Source organism: Mytilus galloprovincialis, chromosome 5 (assembly GCF_965363235.1).
Source record: "Mytilus galloprovincialis chromosome 5, xbMytGall1.hap1.1, whole genome shotgun sequence".
In the NCBI taxonomy this organism is placed as follows: Eukaryota; Metazoa; Mollusca; class Bivalvia; order Mytilida; family Mytilidae; genus Mytilus; species Mytilus galloprovincialis.
The window spans coordinates 89,961,022-89,975,741 of NC_134842.1; the positions used below are offsets into that span (position 1 = coordinate 89,961,022).

Genomic DNA, 14,720 nt, shown 5'->3' on the forward strand with positions numbered 1-14,720 from the left:
AGGTGGGGCATAACAAACCGGAATATCGCATCACATATTATCAGATATTGACTTCATAGGTATTCAGACGCTGTGGCAATGATATTCCGAATGATAAATATCAAAATGGAATCGTTAACTTTATCTTATTATCCACAACACAAACTCTGCAAAATATGTCATGTTAGAAGCATATATCTGTATATAATTTTATATTTTACTCCAATATTAATTTTTTATTTGTTTTATACTACATTCATCCAGCTTCTGTAATAAACAATATGTATGTGTGGAATTTGTACAATTCACATGTGGAATAATAAAAATAATACCATTAACATGTTAATTCTTTAAATGACTTTAATTTTAAATACTCAATGTAAGGGGTTTGATCCCGGGGAAGTTAGACACATTATAGCATTACAGTGTAAACAAATTAATGTTCGTTCTAAAACTTGACACGACGCGACTGGTTTTCCCCCAATAATGCTATTTTTTCTTTGAGGAAAAAAAACAGTAGCAAGCACACCTATATGCCCTATTTTCTATTTAAGGTACGTTTTATTATACATTTAAATTTCTTTCTTTAATTTTATTTTTCATTTTAGGGGGGAAATATATATGTGAACATAATTTGCAGTTGATTTGCTTCCTGATCAGGTAAAGCGGTTAAAACGTTTTCCAAATTTTGTTTGTTTATTTTTCTTTCAGCTGTTTCGCACAGTGCTGTTTGTGTCATTTTTCCTCTATGTAATTGATATGCGACCATTTTCTCTTTTTCACAATTTTAAACATGCATGTAAACAGCCCCAATTCTACCCCATTTATATATAGATTGTTTGTTTAAAAAGCCTCATATTATATACTACACAATATAACAAACACAGTTAAATAAATCAATCAGTAAACTTATATGCTATTAAGTAAACTAAAATATTTGCAAAACATAACAAACAAGCTTAAACAAATGTATATATGCACAGAACATATAAGTACACACGTCCTATATTTAGTACACAATAATTACATTTAACACACACATTATTTCATGGTAATCTATATCATTTTTCTTATGCGCACTTTTAACTTAACCGTATGCAATATATTTGTTAATTGATAGCTATAGACAATGGTTATTCATGTTAATTACTCCATTTGAATAATAATCTGGAAACATTAAACATTGAATCACAGTACTGTACGGTTTGATAAACACCCAGCGGCAGATATGTCACTCGAGATATGTCATGCATTTTTTTTAATTCATTATCAAAATGGAAACTAAAAAACAATAATTACACTAAAAAGGTTGAATTCGACGCGACACGACTGAGGTCATTAGTCCGAGGTTGCTTTTTCGTCCGTTGTTCTCAATACTAGTTTGGTCCTATGGACGTTAGAGCGATGACAGTCAGTATAGACAAGTTAACATTGAAATTGCAGACCCATGCATATGAATTAAAATTAATCCATTGTAAAGCAGTCCGTCTCTCCCGCTTTAGGTTAATTTTTTTTGGTCAATGAGATTTTTAATGAAGTTGAATTCCAATCAACTTGAAACTTATTAAACATGTTCGTTCAATATGATATGATCTTTCTAATTTTAATGCCAAATTAGAGTTTTTACCCCAATTTCACGGTCTACTGAGCATATATGATAATGCGAGTGGGGCATCAGGGTACTATGGAAAAATTCTGGTCCTCCTTATATTTTCATTATATATGCATCTCATCATAGTTACCGACTCCCCCACCCCGGTAGCACAAACGAAAGCTTGTTTCCTTACTGCAGAAACACCATGCTACGGTATCATGTCATTCAGTTTTTGTGTGCATATATTTATTTATACATGATCCCGGTGACCCATATATATGTAGGACTCTAATCTATGGTGGGTTCCAAATCTATGGCAGATTCCTAATCTATGGTAAATGTGACGTCATGCCATCCCAAATCTATGGCAGATTTTTTACAATCCTAATCTATGGCAAGTTTTGTAGTTTCCTAATTTATGGCAGATTTTTATTGTTTAAAAATCTATGGCAATTTTTTGCAAATGGAAAACAATTAATGCAGTACATTTTCGACCAATGCCTTGTCTTAAAAAAGAGGAAATATACGACAACGGGAACATGTCTATAAACATTTGTGAAATAAACATTCCATAATGGTCAACTAAAAAAAGTCATAAATTATAAATTCATAAACCTTAATACAGACTTCAAGATGAAATTATGTGCTCTGTAAAAAATAAACTTTTTTTTTAATATGTGCATGGTATCTGTTTAATCCATTCATTAAACCAACTAATAAGTCGTTTAACAAACAAGAAGACCGCTTTTTGTATAAAAAAAAATAATAAAAAAGTAACAAATAAAAATAAAGTACAGTTTGAATTTTGAAATAATATTTATTCACAATATCGTTAATTCATCTTTTTTATTTGATGTGGATTTGAAAATAGCGGTGACCTAATCACGGGCATTGGTGATTAGGTCACCGCTATTTTCAGTATCGCATATTTTTGAAAATGATTTTGGTAGGCATTGGTGATTAGGTCACCGCTATTTTCAGTATCGCATATTTTTGAAAATGATTTTGGTAGTAGTCGTCTACGGTTTACGGCTGGAAAAGTTTATAAATTGAAAGATCAAATTACCGGATACAAATTTGATTTAAATCCACATCAAATAAAAAAGATGAATTAACGATAATCACTGAAATAAATATTATTTTCCTGACAAAAATTTGCCGGTGGTTTAAAGGAAAATATGACCTACTTTTCCGAAGAGGGACAAGATGTGCTGTACCGGTCAATGCCTGCGTTGTGAACAGTTGTCTCATTGGCAATCATACCACATCTTCTTTTTTATATGAATAAGGGCACCGCTATTTTTAGTATCGCATATTTTTAAAAGGAGTTCTGGTAGTATTCTACGGTCTACGGCTGGCAAAGTTTATTATGTGAAAGATCAAATTACCGGATACAAATTTGATTTAAATCCACATCAAATAAAAAAGATGAATTAACGATATCGCTGAAATAAATATTATTTTCCTGACAAAAATTTGCCGGTGGTTTAAAGGAAAATATGACCTACTTTTCCGAAGAGGGACAAGATGTGCTGTACCGGTCAATGCCTGCGTTGTGGACAGTTGTCTCATTGGCAATCATACCAATCTTCTTTTTTATATGAATAAGGGCACCGCTATTTTTAGTATCGAACTAATAGATTTGAGTCCTACATATATATTGTGCTGAGCGAAGAAAACTTTGAGGTCACAGTTACTAGGATGTTTTGCTAGTATAGACTGCTAGGCTAGTTTGTTTTTATCTGTATATGTTTTTATCTGTATAATAACAAACTTTTTCTTCGGGTCACAATCTTAAAAACTATATGTTAAGTTATGTTGTCATTGTCGTTTAAATTATTGATTTTTATTTCCATATACCATGAGAGGGTAACATAGGAAACCGAGTAGAAAACTACTACTTATAAAGAAGTTATTTTAACAAGAAGTATACTTTTCCATTCAAAATGACCACTTGACCACCATTTAATGGTGAAGGTTGTGTTAGTTATAATTCCAGAGTAAACATTATAGGGAATGAAACTAAATAGGGTTTTTAATTTTCATTGACTTTGAGAAGCAGTTTGTTATCCGTACTTATTTACCTGAATTTTTGCTATGATGGCTGTGTTTAAGCATGCATGTATATTTATATGATTATCCTATGACTTTTTCGTAGTATGCCGTACATTGATATAGACATATTTAGTCCAGTCAATCTAGCATAAATTTGACCCTAACCTGAAAGTAATTGCAACAGAAGATTTTTAAGTTTTAATCTTTAGCATTATACCCCAAATATACACACAAAAAAATCCCATAAAATCTTACTTGAGGAAGACTAAAATCATCACCATTTGAAATTCCTATGGAGATTTGCATTGAAAAGGGTCACGGTTAACTCTTGCAAAAAAGGCAGAAAAAAATCAATAAAAATTAACACAAAATTATAACTTTACCGCTTCTATTCATCAGAATATATTGATTCTTGATTTTTAGCGATCTTTAGATTATAACAAACAACTCTTAAGGGGTTTTCATATCTTTTATCAAGCTATAATCTAGATTTCGTAATTCATTAGTTGACCATTTATTAAATTTTTCAACATGTCAAGTCTGTCAAGGTAAAGAATCTAAAATTTAATAAAAATAATTAAGCATGTATTCTTCTTTTTTGTGGTTTAAAGTTTCTTTAGACAAATAAGATGCTGAAAAATTTAATATACAAATATAAACAATACTAAATTTTCACATTATTTTTTCAAAATGGTCACAAAACTTCAAATCTGCAATATGCACCAAAAAATAATAAAAATACCAATAACACTTCGGTTTTGTACATTTCATGAGCAGAAGATTATATAATTTAGACAAAATTAATACAAACTTATAACCACATCAAAGTATCATACTTTACATAAATTTCAAGAAAATTAACCAAAAACTGACCAAAAAAGAATCATTTTTGCGGAGTTACCTCCCCTACCAATGAAATTAAAAATGTTGATTTTGAGTTTTCCTCAAGTTAGATTTTATGGGACTTTTTCAATGTATATTTAGGGCTTTATGCTATAGATAAGAATTAAAACATTTTCTGTTGCAATTAGTTTGAGGTTAAATCTTAGTTTGACTGGACTAATTCAGGATGACATATTGAAGAGACAGCTGTCTAATTTTGAATGTAATATAGAAATAGTATTGAGTATTTGATACTCAATGCTGGTCAATGTCAGACTTGTAGGCCAGTCAGACATGAGGGTCTGGATTGGGTTTACTGAATAGAAATAATGAACCACTGGTCAGGGTCGTAAATTTTTAACATTGTAAAAGGATGTATTTTAATAAGCGAACACCAAAGAAGCTGAGATGTTTTTCATGAAGTGTCCAGGTCGGGTTTGCTAAACTGTGAATAATGAACCAATAGTAATTTTTCTACAGAAAAAATGGACCAACACTTAAAGAGTAGAGAAACATAGGTAAACAAATGAATAGAGAATAATGAGTAGTTAAAGAATACAGAATAATGATAAAAATAACAAGAGTGCACACACTGAAATGTCTCGCCTTCTATACTAATCATTGATATTATGTTGATAGTCCTAAGTATAAAACTAAGCTTTATTACAACTGTCACATAAACTTAACATTAACCAAGATAACTAAACAAAGACCAATGAACCTTGAAAATGAGGTCAAGGTCAGATGAACCAAGCCAGGCAGACATGTACAGCTAACAATGCTTTTATACAACATATATAGTTGACCCATTACTTATAGTTTAAGAAAAATAGACCAAAACACAAAAACTTAACACTGTGCAATGAACCGTGAAAATGAGGTCACGGTCAAATAAAACCTGCGCAACTGACATAAAGATCATAAAATATTTCCATACACCAAATATAGTTGACCTATGGCATACAGTATTAGATAAAAAGACCGAAACTCAAAAACTTAACTTTGACCACTGAACCATGAAAATGAGGTCAAGGTAACATGACATCTGCCCGCTAGATATGTACACCTTACAATCATTCCATACAACAAATATAGTAGACCTATTGCATATAGTATGAGAAAAATAGACCAAAACACAAAAATTTAACTATAACCACTGAACCATGAAAATGAGGTCAAGGTCAGATGACACCTGCCAGTTGGACATGTACACCTTACAGTCCTTCCATACACCGAATATACTAGAACTATTGCTTATAGTATCTGAGATATGGACTTGACCACCAAAACTTAACCTTGTTCACTGATCCATGAAATGAGGTCGAGGTCAAGTGAAAACTGTCTGACAGACATGAGAACCTTGCAAGGTACGCACATATTAAATATAATTATCCTATTACTTATAATAAGAGAGAATTCAACATTACAAAAAATTTGAACTTTTTTTTCAAGTGGTCACTGAACCATGAAAATGAGGTCAAGGACATTGGACATGTGACTGACGGAAACTTCGTAACATGAAGCATCTATATACAAAGTATGAAGCATCCAGGTCTTCCACCTTCTAAAATATAAAGCTTTTAAGAAGTGAGCTAACACCGCCGCCGCCGCCGCCGGATCACTATCCCTATGTCGATCTTTCTGCAACAAAAGTTGCAGGCTCGACAAAAATAATGGATAATGTGTCCACGGGACACAGATGATGCACCCGCTTGCTTATAACGTTATAAAGAGGTATAATCCGAGAAGGTGAATAATGTTGCCATCCAAATTAGTTGAGGCAAACAAAGTTAGAGAACGGAAACTAATTTCGGTACTTACGGATGGATGGACGACGGATACTGGAAGCAGTTACTAGTAATGCCCCACCGGCGGGAGCATAAAAATATATATACAATAGAGAAATATTACCAAATACATGATAGAAAACAGAAATTAAGGACCCCGTCCAACCCCCAAGCACGTTATCCGAATATCGTCTACATTTTTTTTCTGATGTATAATAGTTCCAAGTGTTCACGATTTTTTTAAAACAGAAATGCACCTAAACAATGAGCTAAATATTTGACCTTTAGACACTATCCTATGTCTGATGCAAGGTAGCCTTATCTGGTATCTGTCTCGTAACTTCTTTTTAACCTGTACTTTTTTATCCTCATAAAAATGCATTATATGTTCTTTTACAGTCGTCTGCTGGCTGCACTAAGAAGATGAGTCTAGAATGGGCAAAGAATCTGTGTGGTATGTCCTTGACGGACCAACAGATGGAAAAAATTCCACATTCAACCACTGAATTGGGCGTACATGTTACAATAAAAACTGTCCAAGCCTTTGGATTACTTGGGACAGTTTTAGTAGGCCCTATTGCTGCGATCGCGAAAAAAGAAACCAGAAACATGCGAGGAATCCAGCATAAAATAACCAGAGCAGGTCGCGGTGGTCTTATTCTTGGACTTGTCACTGGGCCACTCATGACATTTTTGAAAGTTAAAGATGAAGACGAATATAAAATTTGGGACAGGTGTTACCGTTTGCGACATAACCGAGGACAGGTCAGAGTTGATCAGGGGTCGATTGTTGGAGCCGTTGGTGGCGCTGGGATATGTGCAGCTACTGGAAGTGGTGCTCTTTTTGGAGGACTTGTCGGGATGAGTTCTGGCATAATAGCTATGGCCATTTATAACAACGCCTTTGTTAAGAAAAACTAGCATTTGTAATATAGATACCTTATGTGTGATGGATGTAATCAAAATGTAGTGCCATAGTTTTACTATTCGTGAATTATATACTCTGTGCTATTGATATTGTCATTTATTAGCGGTATTTTTACATCAACAATATGAAAAGGCAAATCTTATTACATCATTTCCAAAAGTATCAGTGGCGGATCCAGAACTTTTCATAAGGTTCTGACCTAAAAAGGGGTGGCTCCAGTCATGCTTCGGTGATTCCCTATATAATCAATCAAATGTTTCCCACAAAAGGGGGGCGGGCTGGATCCGCCTATGAGTATTCCTTTAATAACACGACAAATCTTATTACAGCATTAATTTATAATCGGACTACATTATAGCTTTGCAAGTTTCCTCAGTTACATTTGTCAAAATTTGGAGTAAACATGTGTCGGTGTCGTGCAAAATATTCCGAAGTTTACCGTAGTAAGACTTAAAATCAAATCTTCTGTGATTCTTTATTCAGAATTAATACAATTCAGGTTTTTCAATAAACAACAATGCATGTTTTGGGTAGACTTATTTATAAATTTGTGTTGTTGCTGATTTTTATGGGAGCTAATATCGCTCGAAACGTTGTGATTTGAAATATTAATGCTAAATGATGTACGGAAATGACAATCATATCGAGATGAATTGCGAGATTTCGTTTTGTGCACAGTGTATTGAGGAAAACACTGGCAACACTAGTGAGATATTACCCGGTGAATGGATACTGATATCAGTTTTTTCTAACCTTATTAATACTAGTACCCTATAACGAACAATGAGGCTTAGACTTCTCGTGGCCTTTTGTATACTTGTTGGAGTCGCGCTACCATGGCCCAAAATAGTCATTTATACCACAAAATATGTTGGGCTTCATATTACATAAAAACACAAACTTTGGCTATAACTTAAAGATTGATACATCTGAATAGCTTATCTAAAGATATTAACTTTGTTCGGTTTCTTGTATGTCGTTTTCAACAATGTTATTGTATGTTCACAACATTTGTATTGCTGCTTTTTCATCTTAAGGAATACAATGTAAATGTTCACAAGCATTTTGATTAATTTTCCATTAATTGAATAGTTTGATTTTGTATAGCGATTGTTCATGTCGGATAACAAACAAATTGTGGTACTAATACAAGTTAAAAGAAAATTTGAACTAAGTTATTAAACTTTTTAAACTTTTAATTAAACTTTTCCATTTTCTGTCAATATTTTTTTCCTAAAAGTATCAACTGCATTTTGTAGTAATTTTTTATCATTACCTTTTATTTCATATTAAGATCAGTCAATTATTTTTACTAAAAGTATAAAAGCTGTTATTTTTATCAATCCACACTTTTATCATCTAAATATCAGTCAATTTATTATTAATAAAAGTTTAATTACTTTTTTTTTTATCAATTCTTATATTTTTTTTTGTATGAAGATCATTCAAGTTATACTGTTATTTTATTCATACATATTTGTTTTCATATCAATGTCGGTCATTATTTTTTTCAGCAAGCATAATACTGATAAACACTCAATACGTTGCATGTATATATACTATCAGAAACCCATTTTCTAGTAATGGACTTCTGATATTATGTAAATAATAAATCAGGGTAACATGTGTGCATCTAGATCTGTAAATGTGTGTGTACTAATATAATAATCAGACTTCAAAAATAAATCTATAAACATACAAACTTTTCTCTCTCAGTTTTTACATAAAGAAGTTGATTTTCCAGGGTGAGATACCATTCCTGTTCGAATAAATTTGCTTGTTCATTGTCTGTTCAGTTCTTGGAGTTTTTTCATTTGACATGCTTTTTATCTTCATACATTTTTTTTTAAATCAACATAAAAATTATGTTCCAACTCTTTCATCAAAGATGACCTACATTTCTAATATAAACGTTTTTTGATTTGATGACTGATAGTCCGATGCAGATGTCAGTTGCGTCACCAGAATCTTGAAAAGGTTGTCTTCATACATTTTAAGAAATTTCATCATAAAAGTTTTAAAATATAGAATGACATATATACATGTAGTTAAAATTAATGTTAATTAATAGTAACTGCTAAAAATAAATTGACAACTAATCACATCAAGACAATCATCATTTCTTAATACATAATTAACAAGCAGTGAAAGGGAAATCAAACTGTTTTAAATTGATTTGGATTACCTCCCTTACACTGCTTATAAATTGTCTCAATTGTGCTTTAACCAGAAATACCCTTGTTTCCCTCTAATTACTTATCGGTTTGAGCCATATCCCCCCCCCCCCCCCCCCCAAAAAAAAATAACAAAAAATAAAACTAAAGAACAATCCTAACCATCCGTTTGTAGTATGGAAACTTGTGGTATAATTTCAGAGAGATTCATACACTTTAACACAAGTTATTGTCTAGAAACTACAAAAATGTTGATTTGGGCTCCTTTTTTGTCCCCTAATACAGTTGGGACCATTACCCCCAAAATAAATCCCAACCTTCCTTCAGTGGTTACAAACCTCGTGATTAAATTTAATTGATATCTATTTATTTATACTAAATTTATTATCCGGAAACCATCCGTCTTCGGACGACGTTGACGACCACGACAATGCCATGGCGGTCGAGTTACATCAAACTTTCTGGTCAGGCCGGGTATTATGAAATCACAGAAAATTCAAGAACAAAATAATCCAATAATCTGTAGTCTTGTTGTCAAAGAAATATACAAGTAAATTAACTAATCTATTTATTAAAATTCCATTCCAGGACACTATTTACATTATATATACAGTTTACAAAATGTATAGTTCAAATATTCATTAGCACATTACTTTCACACGGTTACATAAACGGCACTCTGTTTAAATTCGGTAACAGTGTCCAATACTGTTAACTCACAAAAACCACGCATAGTGTCCAATACTATGCGGACAAAACCACGCAACAGTGTCCAATACTGTGCGGACAAAACCACGCATCAGTGTCCAATACTGAGCGGAACCACGCAACAGCGTCCAATACTGTGCGGACAAAACCACGCATTAGTGTCCAATACTGAGCGGAACCACGCAACAGCGTCCAATACTGTGCGGACAAAACCACGCATCAGTGTCCAATACTGAGCGGAACCACGCAACAGCGTCCAATACTGTGCGGACAAACATATAAAGAAATAATAATAATTCAAAAGCTATCAGTAATCTGCTAAGATGTATCTAAAAATGTTATCCGTCTGAATAACAAAAATCTGAACCTTATATACACATCATCTCCAAATATTCTCCAAATATTCTCCAATTGACCTAAATTATCTCCAAATATTCTCCAACTGACCTAAATAATCTCCAAATATTCTCCAATTCTTTGTTTACAAAAATAAAACATATAAATCATATTATAAAAGTATTTACTATATGACCTTAGAGAACATGCTATGTTAGTCTCGTATAGCAGGATAGCCATTTGATCGACTTAATGACTTTAACAGACGATAACCAAAACGTTAATATGACAAAATTAATTACAGTGGACATAAAATAACACTTGTACAACAACATGATAGTCATACCAATATAAGACCCCCCCAAAAAATGAGGTCGTATAAAAATTGTTGTTCTAACTGAAAAGCAGACCAAAACACAACCAGATGCAGGGCGCAGCTTTATACGACCGCAGAAGTCAAACCCTGAACAGTTGGGGCAAGTATTGACACAACATTCAAGCTTGATACAGCTCTGAATTTGGATTGCGATCAAATTTTTGACATAATATGAATTTCTGACACAAAACAAATGTCAAGATCTTACAAATCTATTGCACAATAATGTGCAATTAACGATTTCTTATTTTAACTCCTCAAAAATTTGAAATTTGAGAAAATTGAAAACAACACCCCCCCCCCCCCCCCCCCCCCCCCCACTTTTTTTGCAATTAGTCCGAAACCTGACATTTCTTTATACATAATATACATGTAGTGTAAGGGAGGTAAATCCGAACATATCTAATATTGTATGTTAAATGTTTTAGAATTACCTCCCTTACATTGCTTTTAAATTGTCTTAATTGTCCATTGACCAGAAATACCTAGTTTTTCCCTTTTTTGCCCCTAATTTCGTAACATTTTGAGCCATAACCCCCGAAAGTAAATACTAACCATCCCTTCATGGTATGGAAACCTGTGGTTTAATTTCGGAGAGATTCATACACTTAAACATAAGTTATTGTTTGAAAACTACAAAAAATATTATTTTGGGGCCCCTTTTTGGCCCCGAATTCCTAAACTATTGGGACCATAACCCCCAAAATCAATCCCAACCTTCCTTTAGTGGTATTGAACCTTCTTGTAAAAATTTATAGAGATCCATACACTTAAACACAAGTTAATGTCTGTAAACTAGAAAAATGCTTCTTTTTGGCCCCTTATTCCTACATATTTGGGAAAATTAACCCCAAACTGAATGCCAGCCTTCCCTGTGTTATATAAAAACTTGTGGTACAATGTCAGAGAGATCCATACAGTTACACACAATTTATTGTCTTGAAACTAGAAAAATACTGTTTTTGGCCCCTTTTTGTCATTAATTCCTAGACTGTTTGCCCAGTAACCCTTATAATAAGTCCCAAACTTAAACTTATGGTATTAAACATTGTGGTACAATTTCAGAACAATTGAAATACTAATACACAACTTTTTGTCCTGAAACTAGATAAATGCTGTTTCCTAAACCTTTGGGACCATAACCCCCAAAATCAATCCCAAGCTTCCTTTTGTGGTGATAAACATTGTGTTAATTTTGTTTTTTTAATTTCTTTTCACTTATTCAAAAGTTATTATCCGGAAACCATCCGTCTTCGGACGACGCTGACGACGACGACGACGTGATACCAATATACGGCCAAATTTTTTTATAAATTTTTGCGGTCGTATAAAAACTTAAAATTAACCAATGAACAACGAAAATGAGATAAAGGTAAGATTATACATACAGACAGATTCCACACATATAATATAGCTGAACTTTTGCTCTTAATATTTGAAAACAGACAAAACACCAAACTTAACATTGACCAATGAAAAATAAAAATGTTAGATGATACTGACTTGACTGACATGTACACCTTACATGTCAATCATTCCATACACCAAATTTATAAGACCTACTGCTTATAATACCTGAATACGAACAGAATCAAGCAACTTGAATTTTTCCTCAAGCAGTCGCTGAACCAAGACAAGAGTGCACACGCTGAAATGTCTCGCCTTCTTAACTAATCATTGATATTATGTTAATAGTCCTAAATATAAAGCTTCATTACAACTGTCACATAAACTTATTTAACCAAGAAAACTAAACATTGACCAATGAACCATGAAAATGAGGTCAATGTCAGATTAACTATGTCAGGCAGGCTGGTATAGCTGGTTCAAGTACACAGTTATCGTCCTTTGATTTTTGTTGTCACGAATATAGTCCTTAGTGTGGACAGTGTGTTACTTGCCAATTTTTTTTTATACCCCTTCCAAATTTATTACTCCATGTTTTATGCCTCAATTCAACCCCCTTCTTGCTATATGACTCATATAGCAAGAAGGGGGTTGAAATGACACTGTAAAAACGTTTGGGTCATACATATTAATGTAAAGTAGTGATTAGGTGCAGCTGAAAAAGGTAAAAAATTAGCACTTCGGAAGCTGTCAAAAGATTTCAAGACCCCCTTAACATAAAATTGTCCATATTTTGAGTTAGAGCTGATGAAGTTTTCTATAATTTTGATATAATTTGTCCAAAAGGAGTACAACACACTGTAAAAATATTATTGAGAAAGCGCAGGTGGGATTTTTTTAATTTTCATTTATTGTCTATAAGAAATGCACTACAAAATAACTGTGTACTCGAACCAGCTAACAATTCTTTCACACAACAAATATAGTTGACCTATTGCTTATAGTTCCTGAAAAACAGACCAAACCACAAAACTTTAACACTGAGCAATGAACCGTGAAAATGAGATCAAGGTCAAATAAAACCTGCGCGATTGACAAATAGATCATAAAATAAATCCATACACCAAATATAGTTGACCTATTGCAATTAGTATTAGAAAAAAAGACCCAAACTCAAAAACTTAACTTTGACTACTAATTTAAACCATGAAAATGAGGTCAAGGTCAGATGACACCAGTCCTGCCAGCTAAACATGTACATCTTTCAATCATTCCATACAACAAATATAGTAGACATAATGCATACAGTATAAGAAAAACAGACCCAAAACACAAAAACTTAACTATAACCACTGAACCATGAAAATGAGGTCAGTCAGATGACGCCTGCCAGTTTGACATGTACACCTAACAGTCCTTCCATACACGGAATATACTAGACCTATTGCTTAATGTATCTGAGATTTGGACTTGACCACCAAAACTTAACTTGTTCAATGATCCATGAAATGTGGTCGAGGTCAAATCTGACGGGCATGAGGACATTGCAAGGTATGCCCATACCAAATATAGTTATTATATTACTTAAATGAGGTCAAGGACATTGGACATGTGACTGACGGAAACTTCGTAACATGAGGCATCCATATACAAAGTATGAAGCATCCAGGTCTTCCAGCTTCTTAAATATAAAGAAGTTAGCTAACACTGCCCGCCGCAGGATCACTACCCTTATGTCGAGCTTTCTGCAACAAAAGTTACAGGCTCGACAAAAATGAGGTCAACAACAATGGACATATGACAGATTGAAACTACACAACATAAAGTTTCTTTTTTTTACATACAATGTATGAAGCATCCAGGTTTTCCACCTTCTAAAATATAAAGCTTTAAAGTAAACAGCACTATAACCAGATAGTAATCCCTAAGTGTCGAAGGCAATACAATAGTATGCTATATAGTATGCACCAATTTGTGGTTGCTTTCAGATTTCTCCTTCATTTTTTTTATAAACAAAGTCAACTATTGCCGATTGGTCAAAGTAGTCCATCAAGCGTATCAGAAGGGCATCAATACTAGGGCCAAGAGTTCCAACCCAGCATATGCAGTCTATGGAAGAAGCGATTCGATAAAAGCTTTTCTTATATCAACGAGCGATATTGTCTTATATCAACGAGTTGCATTGTGGGAAATTTCAGACGAATGTTAGCATTTGTACGAAGAAAGGCAGATTACTCGGTATAAATTAATGACTCTTTTCTTAAAACAGGGTGACATTTAACATGACATACGTCTGGTGTATAATTTTCATGAGTTATTTTATGTAATAACAAGCAAGGTGTATTTAAACGAAAAAATTGAATTATTGAATAAATGAAACATAGATGCACGATTTATCATTTGTAGATGTACACATTCTATAAATATCATGTAGCAAATTCAGTGGAATGCAATTGAGATGAATTCAATTGTTTGCTACGCCAAAATCACCTATAAGTCAACGATACTGCTATATTTTAAAATATCAATGCGATATTTGTCTTATATCATAGCG

General features: G+C 33.1%; 1 long non-coding RNA gene across 1 annotated transcript; it reads left to right on the top strand.

Moving 5' to 3' along the window:
* The first annotated feature begins 395 nt into the window (after window positions 1–395).
* Window positions 396–8,927, top strand: LOC143076659 (uncharacterized). The gene is made up of 2 exons (XR_012978740.1): window positions 396–533; window positions 6,697–8,927. It is a non-coding gene; the product is annotated as an uncharacterized LOC143076659 (long non-coding RNA).
* Window positions 8,928–14,720: the final 5,793 nt, after the last annotated feature.